This window comes from Peromyscus eremicus, chromosome 13, assembly GCF_949786415.1.
Source record: "Peromyscus eremicus chromosome 13, PerEre_H2_v1, whole genome shotgun sequence".
Classification (NCBI taxonomy): domain Eukaryota; kingdom Metazoa; phylum Chordata; class Mammalia; order Rodentia; family Cricetidae; genus Peromyscus; species Peromyscus eremicus.
In genome coordinates this window covers 63,237,443-63,258,595 of record NC_081429.1, presented here as the reverse complement: position 1 = coordinate 63,258,595, position 21,153 = coordinate 63,237,443, and positions in this window count along the sequence as shown.

Sequence of the window (21,153 nt, the reverse complement as noted above, 5' to 3'; positions counted from 1 at the left end):
GTGAAAACTGGCTGAGTTTGAATTTCTCTATAATTCATTTTTACCAGTTTAATAGGTTTTTCTAAGACTGTTATCCTGGCACTTAAATTGACTATCTTTTTAAATAGTAAAATGAGGATAAGAAAAGTAATAAACTGAATAATTCGATCAATATTAACCTTTTCATATAGTTGTTCCATTGTCAGAGTGCCTAAAATTTCAAGCAAAGTCCAATTTTCTTCCAATGCACACATAGAGCCCATTTTTTTTAATGTAGAAAAAAAATCTCTTTTAAATAGATATGTTAATTGACTTACCAAGTCTAGGTAGAACAGTAGAATCCCAGGGAATTTCAAAACAGCTTCCTGGTGTTCGAGGTGTGAATCCAGAGAGAGAGAGAGAGAGAGAGAGAGAGAGAGAGAGAGAGAGAGAGAGAGAGAGAGAGAGTTCGAGGTGTGAATCCAGAGAGAGAGAGAGAGAGAGAGAGAGAGAGAGAGAGAGAGAGAAAGAAAGAGCAGCTGCTTGAGCCGAGTCAAGCCTTGGCTTTACGGGTATGGGCCCTATTCGGCAGGGCAGGCCTGAGTTGTTTGTAGCAGTTGCAAGTAGCTCCAGCTGCGGGTCAGTCGGGCCTGGGCCCGAGCTAGGCAGCCGGGCCACCCAGGCCGGAAACCGGACCTGCTGCCAAGCCAAGCCAAGCGGTTTTTAATGGATTCTTGTCACGTTGGGCACCAAATGTAGATTTAACCAACCTTCTTATTAAATAAGAAACACAGAACCAATGCAAAGAAGAAAGCCAAGAGGTCAGAGCTAAGAGCTAAAACCTTACCCTTCCTCCTGCAGTGGTCCTACCTCTCCGAACTCACTACCCCTGTGTTAATGTCTTTATATAGTGTTCCTGTTATGCCTTCTCATTGGTTGTAAACCCAACCACATGACCGCCTCATCACGGCCTGTCTGTATAGGCCTCCAGGTTTTCCTTGCTTGGTATTGAGATTAAAGGCATGTGTGTCCAATAATGGCTGTATTCCTGAACACACAGAGACTTACCCAGCTCTGCATACCAAGTGCTGGGATTACAAGTGTACGCCACCACTGCCCTGCTTTCCTATGGCTTACTAATAGCTCTGACCCCCGGGCAACTTTATTTATTAACATACAAATAACATTTTAATACAAATAAAATATCACCATAGTTCTCTTCTATAATAATCACCTACACACACCATTCAAATTTATATTCTGCACATGAGAGAAAAATAAGATACTTATTTCTCTTGCATTTGTTTTTATAAAGCCAGAGTCATTCTGCAGCTCCAGTTGACCTGGAATGTACTAAGTAGGATATACTTGAATGCCCATCAGTGCCACTGCCTCAGCCTCCCAAATCCTGAAATAAAAGGCAGACACCATCGTACCTGGGTCTGAAATTTATCTGTCTCTGGTTTTTGGATGAATTCTTTCTTTTTCTCCCAGTAGGAGTGATCAAGCCCAAGGTCTTGTGAATGCTGTGTAGTCTCTGTATATAACTGAGCTATATCCACAGCATATCATTTCACAATCAGATTCAACTTTCCCCAAGCACCTCTGTTCTATTATTACCAAGGAAACTGTGATCTATGTGCCATAAATCCACCATCTTAATTCTGTATAAATATTTTCTCCAACTACTTTCTAAATAACTTAAGAATTAAGAAAGAGTTAATAAAGAGTTGCTTTCTTTTTTTTCTTTTCTTGGTTGTTCTTACACAACTGCCTGCATAAGGAATTGTAAAAAATACTTCATGTGTTTCCATGCTGTTCATTGGCTTCACTAGTGTTCTGGCCAAACAATCCAGTTCAGTGTTTCTTGTCAGAAGAGTTTTCTAATAATAAATTCTCTCAGTTTTGCTTACTTCAATATGTCCATATTTTACCTACATTTTAAAACTGATACTGATAGATACAACATACTTTGCTGATGATAATTTTAATTTCAGGACCTGTAAATGTTGGCTTTATTGCATCTGATGATTTGACAGTGAATTCTATTGTTTCCCTATTGCATAATGAGTCACTTGATTCTCATACTGCTGTTTAGACTTTATCTTTAGCATCGAAATTTTGACTCAGTCATGACTAGGAGTGGATCTTTTCATGTTAATCACAGTTTTAGTTCATTGAACATCTTGATTTACTAACACTTTTTATTAGATAGAAGAAACTTTCACTAAGATATTTTCCATATTTATGTTTTTGTCTATGGTTTTCTTTACATAAATGTTAGTGTTCCTCATTTCTTTGCAGCTATTTTTGTGTTTATTTGTTCATCTCTCTGCTCTTTACTTAAAATAACCTCCATTGATCTGTCATAAAAGTAGCCAATTCCTTTGACAACTCAAAATTTCTTTTAAGTTCACTTAGTGAATATCTCATTCTGGTTATCACATTTTTCAAATACTAAGTTTCTATTCAGCTGTGTTTAAAAAATGATTTATCCATAAATATTTTCTACTTATGTGACACTGTCACCGTGTCTTCCCTTAATTTTTTAGACATAATCTATTTACCCTCTTTGAATACATTCATAACGGGTGCTTTGAAGTCTCTGTTCACTAGAGATCAATTCAAAGCAGTTATATTTTCTGAGTATAATCATAAAATTGTGTTGTAAGTGGGACATTTTAGCTCATGTGATACTCCTCACCAGAAGAGAATGTTTTGCTTTTTGGATTGCACATTTATTTGTTTGCTAATTGACTTGGAAGAACTGTGCCTTGGAATCATTTTCTCTCTGAATGTGACTGTGTGACTTTTGGTAAACTTGCTTAGATTTATTTTTCCTTTTCTGAATATTTTAGCTTGACCAGAGGTTATCCATGGATCAGCGGATGCACTTATCTATATTTTAGTTTGACTAAGGGTTATCTGTGGATCGATGTGATGTACTTATCTGAAGTTGTGTTTTTAGTGCCCTTACCCAGTAAGCTTTTTATCTTTTGTTGTTGGGTGTATTTGTAGCTCAGAGACTACTGTGAGAAACATTTTATTATTTTATTTCATTTATAGCACACACAGCTGAGTGTGAGCTTCCCCTCCATTCACTCTTGAGGGACCATAGCTATACAGTCTTCCATGCCAAGGATACATGTAGTTTCACTTGTAAACTTGGTTTCTTAGGACTTATCCCTATGTCAGAGTATTTGGTCATAAATTGTGCTTGAGTTCCTGCAATTGAGTATCTTGCTCTTAGTTGGTTGATCCCTGTGTGATGATTACAGGTCTGATGGTTCCTAAGTGGTGAAGTTGACACTGCCTTCTCATCCTCAGGAGGCCTGTGATCTTAGGAGAGACATTTGTGCTTCACTCATTCTCTGATTCTCTCTGTTAACATTTTTTTTTTTTACATTTTTTCTTTTTATTAAGAGATTTTCTATTCGTTTTATATATTAACCACGGATTCCCCTGTCCTCCCTCCTCCCACTCCCCAGCTTTCCCCCGCAACCCACCCAGTTTCCCATCTCCTCCAAGGCAAGCTCTCCCCTGGGGAGTCAGCAGAGCCTGGTATATTCAGTTGATGCAGGTCCAGTCCCCTCCTCCCTGCACTAAAGCTGAGCAAAGTGTCTCAGCATAGGCCCCAGGTTCCAAAAAGCCAGCTCATGCACTAAGGACAGGTCCCGGTCTCACTGCCTGGGGGCCCCCTAAACAGTTCAAGCTAAACAACTGTCTCACTTATACAGAGGGCCTGGTCCAGTACCATGGGGGCTCCTCAGCTATTAGTCCATAGTTTATGCATTTCCTTTAGTTTGGCTAGTTGTCTCTGTATTTTTTCCAATCATGGTCTTGATATCTCTTGCTTATATGGTTCCTCTTCTCTCTCGTTGATTGGACTCCTGGACTCCGCCTGGTCCTTGGCTGTGGATCTCTGCATCTGCTTCCATCAGTCACTGGGTGAGGGTTCTATCATGACAGTTAGGGTGTTTGGCCATCCTATCACCAGAGTAGGTCAGCTCAGGCACCCTCTTGATCATTGCCAGTAGTCTATAGTGGAGTCATCTTTGTGGGTTCCTGGGGACCTCTCTAGCACTTTGCTTCTTCCTATTCCCATGGTGTCTTCATTTATCATGGTATAGCTTTCCTTGTTCTCCCACTCTGTTCCTGATCCAGCTAGGATCTCCCACTCCCCTAAGCTCTCTTTCCCCCACTCTTGCCCTCCATTACCCCACCTCACTCCCAGTTTGCTCATATAGATCTCATCCATTTCTCTGTCACTGGGTGATCCCCGTGTCTTTCCAAGGGTCCTCTTTACTAGCTAGCCTCCCTGCAGCTGTGAGTTACAGTCTGGTTATCCTTTGCTTTACATCTAGTATCCACTTATGAGTGAGTACATACCATGTTTGTCTTTCTGAGTCTGGGCTACCTCACTCAGAATGATATTTTCTAGTTCCATCTGTTTGACTGTTTAGTGGCTTTGTGTTTTACCACTTGCATATGACACTATAAGCATACCTTCATTGCTCTCCACTAAGACATACTCTGTTCTTACTAACATCCTTAGTCATTCAGCTCTCTATACTCCTTTCATGTGTAGCTGGGAAATTATTCACTGTTAACCACTGCCTCTCTACTTGGACTTGTCCCATAGGTAGAATCTTTGCTCCTCTTCACAAGAATTGGGTATGAGGCCATGAGGCAGGCCATAAGGTGTTTTGTAAGTACTATAACTGATAGTGACATTGTTTGTATCTTAGTAGATGAAAAACTGAAATAAGCTCTGCCAAGATCAAAAGAATGAAGACAAACTTTTTATTCAAAGCAGGCAAGAAGATCATGGAAGTTATTTCCAAAGAGATGCTTTCATGAACAAAGAGAACATTGGATTATGTTGAGGGAATCTTTATATGTTCATACAGTATTGGTTTATTCCTGAGCCTGACCAGTTTCTGAGGATGTTCAATTTAATATCAAAATTTAAGACTAGAAGACAATAGGTATAGTTTCTGGCATTCTTAGCTCAAAGCCATGAAAAAATGTTTAAAAGATAAAGTGGTGGACAGGAATGCCTCTTCACATATTCCTCTTGCATGGTGAAGATTTATCTAAAATAAAGAATGGCACTACAAATGCACTCATACAAGTATTTGTTTTTAAAGTACCTGGCTCTCTCACTACCTAACAAAATGATACTGCTGCTTCATAAATAGAGACTGGAGGGGGCCTAGTTTTCTTGCCTTAACTTTTTTTGCATGAATCTATGTTTTATGAATTTGGAGGTGAAGTAGAAGGTAGCATGCTAAAACACTGTCTGTTATACCTGGAATAAAGCTTCAGCCCCACGAGTAAAGGCAAGGTGAAGCAACAGGACCTGATCCCTTCACTTATTTCTGCTGAAGTTCACATGGCTGGGTAGAATCAGAAATTCCTGCAGCCTACTGCCTTCACCTCCATATTGAAAGCAAAGCTCAGGCTGGGAGCTGAGAAACAGGAGCATCCCAGGCTTCTTGGTTTCCCTATCCTTGAATAATTTTCATAAGGTAAGTCTCATGGGGGAGGGTATTGGGAATGGCTCCATAGGTTTGTAAAATGAGATTTTCTTGAATGAATATTTTTCCTTTGAGCTGCAGACTTTTAAGAAAATTTCTCAATTTTAAATGATTATTTTATACTTTTATAGTTAAATGGTTATTTCTGTCAGAGTTTCTCAGATATTGCTGCTTGTTATTCAAAAAACTGTATTTTTATTGAATTATAAAGCTGAAAATAGGGGTAGCTGAGATTGCTGAGTGGAGTAAAGGAACTTGCTGACAAGTCTGGTGACCTGATTTCAATTCCTGGGACCCATATGGTAGAAGAAAGAACTGACTCTTACATACTGTCCTGTGACTTCTAGACATGTACTGTGGTACACACACACACACACACACACACACACACACACACACACACACACACACTACTAATAAGGAAATAGACAAAAGGCCATCTGAATCAGCTAAGTAAGGCTCATGTGAATTCACAGAAACTGAAGCAGCAAACACAGGGCCTACACTGGTCTGCACCAGTTAAGGATGTGACCTGTCAGCTTCCTGCTCTGGCCACCATGCCTGCCTGCCAAATTGCTGCCATGAATTCCTGCCATGATGGACTCTTATACCTCTGGAATTGTTCCTAAGTTAGAACTTGGGTTGTACCTTTACCCTGTGGGCCATCTCACTGGCTCTGATTTCAAACTCTTTGGTGGCTGAATTGTCCACAGACTTTGCCACATGATATTTACTGGACACCTGTTAATGTGCTTTCCCAGTGTAGGCCACCACAAGGTGAATAACTTTGCTCTGTGATACTCTTCCCCACTCCATGATGCTCACCACAGACACCAAGACAATGGAGTCTATCAACAAGAGGCAGAAACCATGGACCAACATAAACTCTTTCTCCATAAAACAAAACAAAACAACTGGGAATGTGTATAGCACTCCAGACTAACAATTCCATTTAGGAATGAGAGAATTTACCTGCAAGTGACTTATTCAAGAATAGAAAGTTAATTCCAGGCAGAGACAGCACGGGGCACATCAATTTGAGAGTGTCTTGTGGGGAAATTGAGGACACACGAGTCACGTGTCTACCCTGCCACACTCTGTGCCTCAAGAAAGTTGGGTATTTTTCTGTACAGCCTACGTGACTCCCAGAATCTCCTTCGTTTAGCTAACACTTTGCTCAACTTGGCTCTTGCATCTTTTTGGCACATCACCATCATTCTTTGACTATCTCCTTAATTTCCAGCACACAAAACAAACACACACAAATGGTTTTTGTTAATGTTTTACATTCCACACCTCTTGGAATCACTCATTTCTCCAAGGAGCCCCGATTTCTCTCTAAAATAGTTTTTATTGTATGAAATATAATCTCTAAATATTGAATACTGTGATAGAATTTTCCTTCTATTCTTTATTATTAAATTTTTGGAGCCGGGCAGTGGTGGCGCACGCCTTTAATCCCAGCACTTGGGAGGCAGAGGCAGGCGGATCTCTGTGAGTTCGAGGCCAGCCTGGGCTACCAAGCGAGTTCCAGGAAAGGCGCAAAGCTACACAGAGAAACCCTGTCTCGAAAAACCAAAAAAAAAAAAAAAATTGGGGGGTAATGTAATTTCCTGCCACCCACTCAAATATACCTTAGCCAGAATGGGCTCAGATAAATTTATCTGAGATTGACTAGAGATTATTCTCTTATGTTACTTAGATTCATCTTCATGCATTTTAGTTGATGCCTTGCTAAAAAGAATCATTAATTTTTAAAAATTTTAATTTAGTTTTTAACTTTAAAAACTCTCAAATATAATTGCTTTTATTTCATAACATCAATTAGCAAACTTCTTTTTGTTTTATTTAAAAGTTTTGCTTTTCCATTTTATATACCAACCATATTTTTCCCCTCCCTCCCCTTCTCCCACTCACTTCCCACCTTCCCCCCAACCTTACCCCACATTCACTCCTCAGAGAGGGTAAGGCCTCCCATGGGGAGTCAACAAAGTCTGATATATCAATTGAGTCTGGACCAAGCCCCTCCCTGCTGCATCAAGGCTGAGCAAGATATACCTCCATAGGGAATGGGCTTCAAAAAGCCAGTTCATGTACTAGGGATAAATCCTGGTCCCACTGCCAGTGGCCCCACAAACTACCCAAGCCACACAAATGTCACCCACTTTTGGAGGGCCTAGTTCGGTCCCATGCAGGTTCCCCAGCTGTCAATTCAGAGTCAGTGAGCTCCAACTAGCTCCAGTCAACTGTCTCTGTGGGTTTCCCCATAATGATCTTGACCCCTTTGCTCATATAATCCCTTCTCCCTGTCTTTGACTGGACTCTGGGAGCTCCACCCAGTGCTTAGCTGTGGATCTCTGCATCTGCTTCTATCAGTTACTGGATGAAGGTTCGTGTTTGTCTTTCTGGGTCTGGGTTACCTCACTCAGGATTTTTTTTTTTTAATTTGTACCTTTTCTATGGTGCTGGATTTTAAAACTGTAACAATATAAAAAACTTAATAGAGGGGTATAGAAACTAAGGCTTAAAGAATTTCAGATTTACTCATTTCAGAGAAAAATATCAAGATGTACTGAATAACTGCAAAATTTCAGTCTTTAGCTTTATCTGAATTTATCTATATAAATTTTATATAAAGTGTATATACTTTCATCTTCGTAAAAGATAATTCATTAATATATTAAATTAAGTCATATAATCAGAAATAGATTTTGGCAGCTCATGATACTTCACTTTTAATAATTTAAGATTGGAGTTAAAAGAATTTTTATGGAATCTCTAGGATATAAACCTTGAAATTACATTCTATATGTGTGATATTAGGAAATCATTTAGCATGCTGGATTATTTTGTATTTGAAGAATAGCACAATGACACCTATTTTCTAGAGTTATAATAATTAGTTTCTTATGGTAATATAATACCTATAAACTACCCTGCCTATGTTTGTTTATACAGTTTGATTTTTAATTCTAAGAACTCTTTGCACGATGAAATATACAAGCATCCATTTTCCCTCTCATATTTCCCAATGTAATAAAATTTACCTTAAACAACAACAACAATAATAAATTACTCTCCAGATTATTTTTGCTCTTATTTACACCATTCTAAGATGACAATGGCTTAAAATGATTCCATTCCTCTCAAGCAATGAAAGTCTCATTTAAAAGATGAATAACTTTGGCTGCATTTTTTAAGCTTAGCATTTTCAATTGCTTTCGACTTTGTTATTTTCCCGCAGGCTTCCCTGGGTTACACTGCCTTCTAAGGCAGTGCTTGCTTAGCTGTCAAATCTAACTATGCAAGGGAAAGATCAAACTTCAACAGATAATTCCTGTTTCCATGGAAACAGGTTCTGTTTAGGTAAAAGCTCTAAGAGCTTATAAATAATCACGGATTCAAAGACTTCCTTCATTGCCTGCCTTTGACAGGTATGATGATCTAAATCTTCCCCTTTATAGTCCCACTAATTTATTTGTCTTTAAGATGCCTTTGTAGATCGTATTTGTTGACATACTCCTCCAAATAAAAATTTAACATGGACATGAGTCATATTTCCATGGTGCAAATTATTTGACAGTTATATATACTTTTAGTGAATGATGATAAACTTTTGCTTCTTCTGCTTTGTGGGAGAGTGAGCAGAATACTGACTTCTTTCATATTTCACCTTCAGATTTCTTTCTTTCTTTATTTTTGTTGTTGTTGAAGGGATGAGATGGCCTCACTCCTCACCACAGTCGAGGGATAACTGGTCCTGATTGCAGGGGCATAGTGGAGCTGGCTCTACCCCTTACCTTAGGGAGGCAACCCCAGTAGCCTGGACTGACCAGCTCAGCTATACTCAGGCCCACAGCTGGGACTTGGGTTGTCTCATCCTAACATTTACCCCATCCAGGACTTGCTGGAGCTTGTAAAGGGACTGGTCCAGTGGAATGATACCCACAGAATGTCCATGACTCAAGGGAGTGCTGTGGGATATCTAAAAGGAGTTTTGGTGAGTATCCAGTGATGATGGAGTATCAGAAACTGGAGGTCTCGAGTCAGACCAATGACTCATTGCAATGAACATTTGCAAGTAAAGCTGATTAGACAAAGGGGTATACCATGTGACACACTGGGGCTCCTAATGCCACTAGGACAAATGAAGAGTTGTTGGAGAGGTGAGAAAGACAGAGGAGTGAAGAGGTTTCTATTTGTTTGTTTGCTTGTTTTGTTTTGATTTGAATTTTTAAAAATTTTCTTTTGTGGGGAGTGCTGCAGGGGTGAGGAGTGCATGATGTGAAACTCCCAAAGAATCAATAAAGTAATTATGTTTTTTTTTTAAAGACAAGAGGAAACTACTTTGGAGGGGCCAATCATGAGTGAGTTAGAAACCATTTCCAGGTATATTATTTTAGAGAGCTACACATTTAACAAATGATCCTTTAGTGACAACCAAGGAAAAGTTGGATTTGCACTACTTTGTATATGACATGGGCCACATTTAGTATAAATTACTCCCCCCTATATTTACCTGTTTTTAATCATAGTATTTTGATTACTCAATTAATAAGCCTCCTGGGAAAAGTTAGAGGTGGCAAAGCTATTTACTGTTGTTATTCTTTCTTTATCACTTTCTTTATATCTCTTTCTATATTTTCTTGCTTTCATTTCTTCTTGAAATTTCCAAATTATCAAAAGAATTCTATATCAATAAATATAATGTCAGAAGTTCATGAAGATACACAAAATGAGTCAGTAACTCATTTAACATTTAGTAACTCCTTTAAGCATTGTAGACAATTTTTGTTCTTTCTTTTTTTCAAATGTCTGCTAAAATGTTCTCAAATAAAATTTGGAACAAAGTTTCTTTGGAAATATAAATTAATATCAATCATCTTAGGACTCTTAGGACTTTCTAATAAAAATAATTGAGTTGAAGCTAAAAGGAGAATCATCATAGTACGTTGCTTTATAGTTAGAGATAGTTTAGAAAAGGTCTATAATGTTGGTGACTGATGGTCCTCTGAGGCATATGACCTGTTAAAACAATAATCTCTCTCTGTTGACTGTAAATGAAAACCCTTGAAGTAGGACAGATGCTATATTGTAGACTCACAAATCAGAGAACAAGTCAAGATCTATAGAACCACAGTGTTCTAAATGATAACAGTAAGCACTGAACTAAGACAAAAGACAGAGAATAAAGAAAACAAACACCTAAAAGATACTATGGTAGAATTCTGTAACTCAGTGAACTACTTAAAGATTTATTTATTTTTATTTTACATCTATGAATTTTGCCTGACTGTATCTATGCACATCATGTGCATGCTTTGTGTGCATGGAGGCCAGAGAGGATATCAGATCTTCAGGAAATCAAGCTCAGGTTCTTAACAAGATTAGTGAGTATTCTTAACTGCTAAGCCATCTCTCCAACCCCTTATTTTTTCGCATGACTAACTAATCTTTAGGGTAAATATCAAAATGATAAAATACAGATAAATTTGAAAAAGTACTTTGCTACTTTTACACTTTCAAAATTATTGCCAATATTCAACTTACTAAAATGTAGACTTTTCAAACTGTACAATTTAAAGTTAGACTCTCTCAGAATGAACTCTGGAGTCCCAGTTTTTGTTATCATACATATAAAAAAGCAGCCACTCAATATTTACCAGGTGGAATTGTAGCTCCCAGTTCCTTTCCCTCTAAATCCAGTTGTGGAAATTTTCAGAGAAAGTCTGTTAAGATTATAGGAACTCAGTGCAGTGTTTGGTTTTGTTGACTCCCCAAGGGAGCCCTTACCTGCTCTGAGGAGAAGATGGGGAGAGGTGGCTGGTGTAGAAGGGGAGGGAGAAGGAACTGGGATTGGTATGTAAAAGGAAAAAACAACTTTTTAAAAAATAAACAAAGATTATAGGAATTAAGTTAGTTACAGGCCGATCTTACAATGTTCTTTCCAATAAAAAATGTTTTAATGTGTGAGAAGACTCCAATTACTTTCAAAATGACATACTTTTCTTCTCTTTTTATTGAAAAATAGATCATTTTCTCACACGATATACCCTGATTACAGCTCCCCTTCCTCTACTCCTCCCAGTTCCTCTGCACCTCCGCTCCCATCTAGATCCACTCCTTTTCTGTCTCTCATTAGAAAAGAACAGGTTCCTAATAGATGACAACAGAACATAACAAAATGAAACCTAATAAAAAGCCATCACATTAAAGTTGTAAAGGAACCAACAGAAGGAAAAGATCCCTAAGAGCAGGAACAACAATCAGAGATTCATTTATTCATATACTCAGGAGCCCAATAAAAGCACTAAATTGGAAGCTATAGACTATGCTCAGAAGACCTAGTACAGACCTGTTCTGGCCCTGTTCTTGCTGCTTCAGTCTTTGTGAGTTCACGGGAGCTTTGATCAGCTATTTAGAGGCCTTGTTCTCCTGGTGTCTTCCATCTCCCTTGGCTCTTATACTCCTTCTGCCTCCTTTTCTGCAGGGTTCCCTGAGATTTGAGGGGAGGGATTTGATGGAGACATCTCATTTCAAGCTGTGTGTTCCAAAGTCTCTCTCTGTCATATTGTCTGGCTGTGGGTCTCTGTATTTGTTCCCTTCTGCTGCAAGAGGAAGTTTCTCTGATGATCCTTGAATAAAGCACTGATCTATAAGTACAGCAGAATATCTTCAGGAGGAATTTTATCATTTTTTTTCAAGATTGGTAGTATTTGGTTTTACCCTCAGTCTCTAGGCTATCTAGTCTCTGGTTCTTGGTGATCCCAAGCAGTGTCAGTATGGGTTCTATCTCATGGAGTAGGACTTAAATCCAATCAGACATTGGTTAGTTACTACCACAGGATTTTTGCCACCATTGTCCTACCATATTTTGCCCAAAGTACAACATTGTAGATTATAGGGTTTGTTGATGGACTACTAGATCTCCTCAGGAGGGGGAAAATAGAATAGATTTTATGGGGTGACTGGGTAGGTGGGGGTACTAGAACTGAAGGATCAGGTGAGAAGAGAGAGAGGATTGAGAGAGGGAATCTGGGGAAACACAGCTAAAATTGAGGGACATTTTCAGAGTGGTGTGGAAGCCTACTGCTGTGGAAACCTCCTAGAATTAGGAAGGTGATCCTAATGAAGTCTCCAAGTAATGGTGGGATGGAGTCCCAACTGGACATCTCTTGTCACCAAACAAAGCTTCCAGTACTGGGAAACTCAATTATACCCAATTGAGTTGTTGGCCAAAGGGGTCCTATAGAAATCCCCAAACAATCCAGGCTGTTGCTAAGACAATAGGTTACTCCCACAAACTGACAGCAAGGCCCCATTGCTGATGAGAACACTCACACAACTCGTTGAATATGGAGAAGTCAAGCTGGTACTTGCAAAGAACCTTCACGTCTATGTCCTATTGTTTTTGGTATGGAAGGTACTCTTCATGCTACCAAAACAGAAGCATAAATACGGAAATGACATAAGTTTAAGCAATACATACTAGCTGTAGACATTGAGAATATAACACTTAAAATGACTGCACACCTGCATTTTAAGGAGTTTCTTCTAAAATATTTCACTATGGCTCAAGTAATCTATATGTAAGAGCATTATTTCTATGATAACAACCCCACACTCAACATATGATATTCAAAATATGAGAGAATAAAATAAAAAGCATCTTGATTTGCTCCTCAGACAGTGTAGGCTGTCTAACATCAACATAAAAATTGTAAGTTAGCAGATAAGACAATGAGAATGAGGAAAAACATAAATAAAAATTAGTATTTGGAAAATTAAATAGTTGGTTTTCCATTTTAAGGAATGAATTCATTATAATTTAAAGATATATATGCACTTAGAAATAGTATTTCATTTCTCCCTGATTATTACATTGCCAAATTCATCGTACCTTCCCCTTCCTCAACTCTTTGTTATATATTTATTCTTTTTGGATAAAAAACAAATGTAACTATTTATTGTCTGTCTTCCTTTTATGAATAACCTGAAGGTCTTAGCTATGCAACTGTCTTATCTTCACTAAATTTTTTATATCAGCACCTAATTTACATACAGCTTCAGGGTGCAAGAATTATGGAAACTATTTATCATGTCTGTATAAGAAAAATGAACTTGAATATGACACGGGAGTTACAAATATCTTGAAAGAGACCATAGGTATAATGTAGAGTGTGAGACTCTCAGACTTTTAGAGAAAACAAATAAGAAAATCCACATGACCTTTTATTTTGATGATGAATCTTTAGATAAAATACAAGTAATATAAGCTTGTATATTAACTAAAACAGGAAAGCATCGATAACTTAAACTATATCAAAAATTTAAATTTCTATTCTCACAGTATTGGTAAAACCCAAAAGACAAGCCATGAACTTGGGAGAACAGGTTTTCAGCCCACATCAGATGAAAGACTTGTATCTAAAATATGCCAAGAAGCCTCAACTTTTATAACAAGAAAAAAGTAACTAGGAAATAGTTGTACAAGCTGAGCATCTCACCAAAAAAGATCTGTAAGTGGCAGCTAAATACATGAAAATGTTCAGTACAAATTTGCATTTATTGATAAAAGAAATGTAAAATGACATTTGCACTTTGAGACGTTTTGACTATTCCTCACAAAGCTCAACATAATCTTTCTTAATTCAGCAATCATTTGACCAATATATTTGACAATTTATGGTGAGGAGTGCTATGAAAGGCTGGCCTCTGCCCATGACATGACTGAAACATGACATCACACAGCATCTCTTGGTCACCTGCAAAAGATCTGCACAAAATCCAGAGAGTTAAAACTTTCTGTATGGAGAGGGGAGGGGCTCCTAAGGCCTACCTCAGCTGAGGAGATAAGGGCAGCTGATGGCTAATTGGAGAGTCACTTTTCTTTGGTTGGGAGTCAACCATTAGTATATTGCCCATATCATAGTGGATAACTCCACACCCATGTGCATATGGGCAACAGTATTGGACTAGTGGTTTACAAAAATTTAAAATAAAATAGACGTGGAGCTGTAAGAGATATGGGAGATATATTGGGTGGGCAGCTAGACAGAGGAAGTCGAGGATGGATATGACCAATATTTTTTGAAAGTTTTAAACAAATATTTGAATACAACATCTACATTCAAAAGTGCATAATAAATTTATCTATAAGCATAAATCTTGTAATAAATAAAGTGCCTTTCAGTAATAAAATATATTGGCTCATTCATATAGTGGAATATTGTTCAGCAACAATAATTAATCTGTGCAGCCACACAAGACATGGAAAAAAATTAAACGTATTTGATGTATTTTATGTAAAATAGTTTACTGTGAAAGGATAAATGTTTTTGGGATCCCAGTTAGAGCATGCTGACTGCCAGAAATTATTGAGAAATGCAAAAATTCAGTGATACGAGGGGGTGGGGAGGTGCTTGGTCCTGCCTCAACTGAATGTACTAGGCTCTGCTGACTCTCCATGGGAGGCCTTACCTTTTTGGAGGAGGAAATGGGGAGTTGTTTGGAGGGGTGGAGGCTGGTGGGCAGAGTGAGGAAAGAGACAGGGATCTGTGGTTGGTATGTAAAATATACAAATAAGTTTAAAGTAAATAATGTTCCACAATGCATATAGTCTTCAAATGTTTATGTCATGCACAACAAATACATAATGCTGTAGTTCAGTAAAAAATTAATTTTGCAGGGCTTGGTGTCACACATCTGTAATCCCAGAATTTGGAAGCTGGAGGCATGGGGCTCAATCCCCAAGGTTACACATTTCCTGTGGATATAAGGACAAATACTTACAACATATTTAGGGATTATGCTGCTTTAGTAAATTGATAGTTCTAGGTTCTCCTCCAAGATCCACAACTTCACTAACCTTGGCTAGGTTTTGAATACCAGTTATGGTTTGTCTCTTGTTGAGTGGGTCTTAAAACCACAAGGTCTGAACCCTACAAAAGAACTACAGACAACTAAGGAGTTCTTAGAGTGGGAGAAATGTTCTTACCCAGGTAAGAGCACACCAGTTAGTAATCCAATACCAAATGGTCAGCCCTGAAAATATACATGCAAGTAACATCCAGACTGAGCAGGTTATATTTAAGAAAATATATGTACACACACACACACACACACAAAAAAAAGTCAATGAATAAGAGGCCATAAGTTTGAAAGAGAATAAGGATGGGAGGTTTTAGAAAGAGGAAGAGAAGAGGGAATAAGAGGCCATAAGTTTGAAAGAGAATAAGGATGGGAGGTTTTAGAAAGAGGAAGAGAAGAGGGAGTTAAATGAGTATAATAATCTCAAAAAATAAAGGAAATATTTAAAAAAGAAAAAAGTGAAAGGTTGTTCACCATAGTGGTGGCACTTGCCTTTAATTCCAGCACTTGGAGGACTCAGGCAGGCAGATATCTTTGCATTTGAGGCTACCTCAGTCTACACAATGAGTTCCAGGCCAGCCAAGGATGTATAGTGAGATCTTGTTTTTAAAAAAAAAATTGAACTCAAGGTTAATCTCTGCTATACATTAAGATTGAGACCAACTGAGCTACATGATAGCAAAAAGAAATAAATAGCAAATAGAGGCACTGTTCTGTTACATAAATGCTATAAAATAAGCTAAGGTATCTGAATATAGAAACTAACCACAAAAGTCAGTCATGCAGTATGTAACAGTGATAAGAGTAACCTTTCAGAAATACAGGTTTTGTTGTTATTACTGTTTTTACACTATTTACAAGTTCTTTACAAACGAGTAAAAGAAATAGAATTCCCATGTTCTTCTCCCTGCCTAGGTAAATGCACGCATGCTGTGTGATGTATGGCAAATGTGTTGCTAATTAATCAATAAAACACTGATTGGCCGTTGGCTAGGCAGGAAGTATAGGCGGGGCAAGGAGGAGAATAAAGCTGGGAAGTGGAAGGCTGAGTCAGAGAGACACTGCCAGCCGCCACCATGACAACCAGCATGTGAAGATGCCGGTAAGCCACGAGCCATGTGGCAAGGTATAGATTAAAGGAAATGGATTAATTTAAGCTATAAGAACAGTTAGCAAGAAGCCTGCCACGGCCATACAGTTTGAAAGCAACATAAGTCTCTGTGTTTACTTGGTCGGGTCTGAGAGGCTGTGGGACTGGCAGGTGAAAGAGATATATCCTGACTGTGGGCCAGGCAGGAAAACTTAAGCTACACACGCAGGCCTTACTGTCAGAGCATATTCAGTATAATTAATCAGTGAATTTACAGTGAGATGTTTTTATCACCTCAAAGTCCATAGCTTCCACTAGAGTGCTTTTTGATGACTATAGGTTTGGAATGATCTGTAGTGATATGTATCCATCTTTGCAGTATTGTACACATTTGTTCCCAGTCATTTATCCCTACATGCACAATAATTCCTGGCAACTACTGATGCTTTTACTGCTCTATAGCTTTATATTTTCATGACTATTATCCATTGAATCATAGTGCATGTAACATGAAAAGGATTTGGAACAGAAAGTACTCATTTGGTGTTGGTAGGTAGGAATACTGTCATATAGCCAATTTGAAAATTGGCTTGACAGTGTTCATCAAATTAATTATATGTTAACTGTATGATCCTTCAGTTTGACCCTTTGCTACTAATACAAGGCATTTAAGAACATCTTATCATATAAAATCAGCATATAGATGCTTATAGCCTCATAATCTCAAAAACTTGGAAGCAGTCAAGATCTTTTCTGTACCTGAATAGATACATGTAGTCATAGTGAATATTATTTAACACATAAACTGACCTGTCAAACATGACATTAGAGAAAAGAATCTTAAATGCCCATTGACTAAAAGAAGCCAATGTGAAAAGAGTATGACGTATTTAATAGTGGTGTTGATTAGGCATAGTTTTTTGAACAGGATAAAACAAGCTCAATATAAAGGCAAGTGTGAATAAATTGAACTCTAATAAGATGAGAAACATGTTATTTAAGTGTTACCATTAAAAGTATGAAAATTTAACAAATGGAATTGGAGATATACTATACATTCATATATATTTTTAAGAAGGTAAGAAAAAATATATATGTAATAAGCTACAAATGTGTTAAAAGCAAACAAAAACCCCAGTGAAGTCCCATGCTTCAGTGAACGGCCCCAAATCTACACACACTAACTGTATTTACTGGGTTATTCTTCCCCAAAGGCCTTAAATTGGAAAGAGGGCATATTGAGGAGAATGCAGATGTAATTGGAGAGAGTAAACGATGGATATGATCATATCTTATTGTATAGATGTATGAAACTTGGAAAATAAAAATTTAAAAATTAGGACAAATAAGTAATAAATAGAATGGGGGGAAGGTATATGTAGTGTGTAGCATACCCATCAAAATGACATAGAGACCATTTTTTTCCCCCTCGGGGAAACTTGGAAATTTTGTACTGTCTCTGAGGATGTCCCAGTGGTTGGAGCAAATGGCAAGTTGCATAATAATGGGCTTCACAGACACACTTCTTTATGAACCCAAAACAACCTGTTAAGATCTAATCCATTTTGAATAGATAGTTATGGATATATTGGGTGGAGAGACTGGATTGGTAAAAATCAAACAGGGAATGGGAGGAAAAGATTGGAGGGGGGGGAATACAGACAGCTAAAACTGTCATTTGAGGGTTTGTATTGAAATCTAATATAGTAGAAGCTTCTTAAAATTTAAACATCTATGAAAGAGATCTAAATGAAATAACTTAATAACAGGGAGACAGAGGCTCAACTGGACATCTCTTGCCCCCAAATGAAGCTTCCAATTACAGGAATGGGTTATATCTAATTGAATTGTTGGCCAAAGTAGCTACATGGAAACATCCAAACAACTTAGGTTATTTCCAAGGCTATTGGTTGTTCCCCACAAGCCGGTGATAAGGACCAGTTGCTGAAGACAACACCTACATAATTCATTGAACACAGAGAAGTTGAACTGGTGCCTACCTAGAATCTTCACCCCTAAGGACTAGTTAGTGTTCATGGTATTGGAAGGAACACTGTATCGCTACTGAAAGAAAAAGATAAACACCAACCCAATTACAGACCCTTTGATCTACAGTAGTGTCCTGTGTGCAAGACGCACTGCTACAATGGTGGAACAAAACTTGTGGGAACAGCCAACAGATATCTGATTAAAATTAAGGGTCTGTACATGAGACGGAACCCATCCTTGGCACTGCAAGTGTGGCCAAGAATCTGAGACCAAATAGGCCAGGGACCTCAGGAAAAACCAAATGCTGTTCTGACAAAGGAATGCAGCAACAAAATGACTCCCGATGGCATTCTGCTACACTCATAGAGTAGTGCTTTGCTCAGCCATCATTGGAAAAGCTTCCTCCTATAACTGATGGGAACAAATACAGAGACTCACATATTATTCTTTAGATGCCCATTTGTCTTCTAAGTGGAGACACAAAGGGTGTGGATTTGCACGGAAGGGGAGTGGAAGGGAGAGGAGGGCAGGATCTGGCGGGGGGGGGAATTGTAATCAGAATATATTGTATGAAAAAAAAATCCATTTTTTTCTATAAAATAAAAAACAGAAAAAATGATGTCTTCAGAGAACACTGAAGCCTGTTGTGATCCAGCTGCACCATCTTGTGCAACCAGCATAACCTCTAGAGAAAAAAGATGAGGTGGATCATGGCTTGTGCTGTTTAATTTTTTCCATTTTCTGTGTGTTCACTGTATTTAAAATCTTTTTATACAAACCAGGTTATGCTTGAACACTTACAAACCAGCTTTCATTTCTTCAACTGACTCACAACTTAGATGCCTTGTAAATATTGCTTTTATAGAAATTCCATTCCAGCTTAACACTCGTGACAAATCTGTTCAAGTAAGGCAGGTGGAATAGTAGATGTTAGCAATTTCTTTGCTTCTAATGAACTGCCATGTGACTAAGGTTGTTCCTTTTCACATTCACTGGTACTGAAACTGCTGTGGTGTGTGTGTGTGTGTGTGTGTGTGTGTGTGTGTGTGTGTGTGTGTGTGTATGAGCTTGTATGGCTTGTGTTTTCATATTTTAGTTTTTGAGCATGAACCTGAGGGTTGAACCCAGGGACTTATGCAAGCTAGGCAAGTGCTCTACAAGAAAACCATGTCTCCACCCCACTTTTACTTTTACTAACTTATCTGCATCATCATCATTTACTAACTTAAACTCAAGGAGTGGCTGAGGCTTAACTTAGTCCTCCAGTTTTGGTACCCAGTGTTCTGGTCTTACAAGGTCTGTGTCACAAGGACTCACCTTAAAAGTGTTTTTAAACTACATTTAAATCAGTTTGGCCTGTGCACCTTGTTTCCTTTCTTGAATGACCTTTCCCAAATTGCTTACTCTAAGCCAAGGGGAAAAGTGATTTCCTATTTAAATAATCTTGATGAATAAGGCATGACTCTTTGAGAAAAAAATTCAGAGTCGATAACATGCTGATTTGTGTAACACCATCTAAGGAATTGAGAACATACCTCCCAAATTTATTCAAAAGAAATTCTGGGTTTTTTTTTCACAGAAGACATATCAGTACTTGGATTTTCTTTGGGTAGGAGATGTTAAGACATTGCTCTAGTACAAACTCTATGTTTATATATAAACAATTATAAGAGTATCCTATAAGTATGATTAAGAGCAGTGGGGACATGGTTCAGTTTGTAGAGCACTTACCTGATTTTATCCTTAGCATCATTAGAACTGGCCCCAGTGATACAGGATGTTAACTCTGGCTCTTTGGAGATAGAGGAAGAAGAACCAGGAGGTCAAGGTCATTCTTATCTATATAGTGAGTTCAAGGCCAGCCCTTATATATGAAACACCATCTCAATTTAAAACAAAACAAAACAATCCAGTTTCACTAACTTGTATTTTTGTCATTTCAGTGAATATTCAATTTTAGACAATATGACAAACAAATCTACTATCTGACAATGGCATTGCTGTAGCATGTAATCAATGGCTAATTCTGGGAGAAACTACCAGACAGTTAATCAATAGTGAATTATTGATGGAGAAATTGACAGGGTACTTAATTACATGAAGAGCTGAGGGGACCTGCATCTGCCTCATAATTCAGTTTAATGGATGGATATTCAATGTGGTTGTATTGATCACCTATCCAAGTTTCATTTTTATAAATTATTTATGATGAAATTAATTATGTCAACCTTTGTTCACAATATATTAGATGAACATTTTATGTATTGACTGATGTTTGGAGACCTTAAACGAATAAGGATTTAATAGAGATAAATCAATGTTTATACTATTCTATTGATTTAAAAGCTCTCACTAATACATTACTTTGCATTTTCATTCGCTAGGTTCTGGGATTGAAGATAGTGTTGGGAGTGTTTTCAGATTATGTTTTTATTCCCTATGATAGCCTAGGGAATGACAGAAAATTTCATTGTAAACTGCAGCTTGCAGTCATAGGGATTTTGTTTACCCTTCATTTTGTTCAAATTTCATTTTAGAGATAAGTTTTTAAACAGAGATAGTTAAAATAGAAAAATTAAACATATCTGGTCCTTTGGTCAATCGTAAAATCTACTGGGGCAAGGGAAGGAAAACTTTAGACAAAGCACCCGCCTGGGTTTCGGGTTGCACCCCATCACACCAGGTACACCTTCTACTTTCAAATGT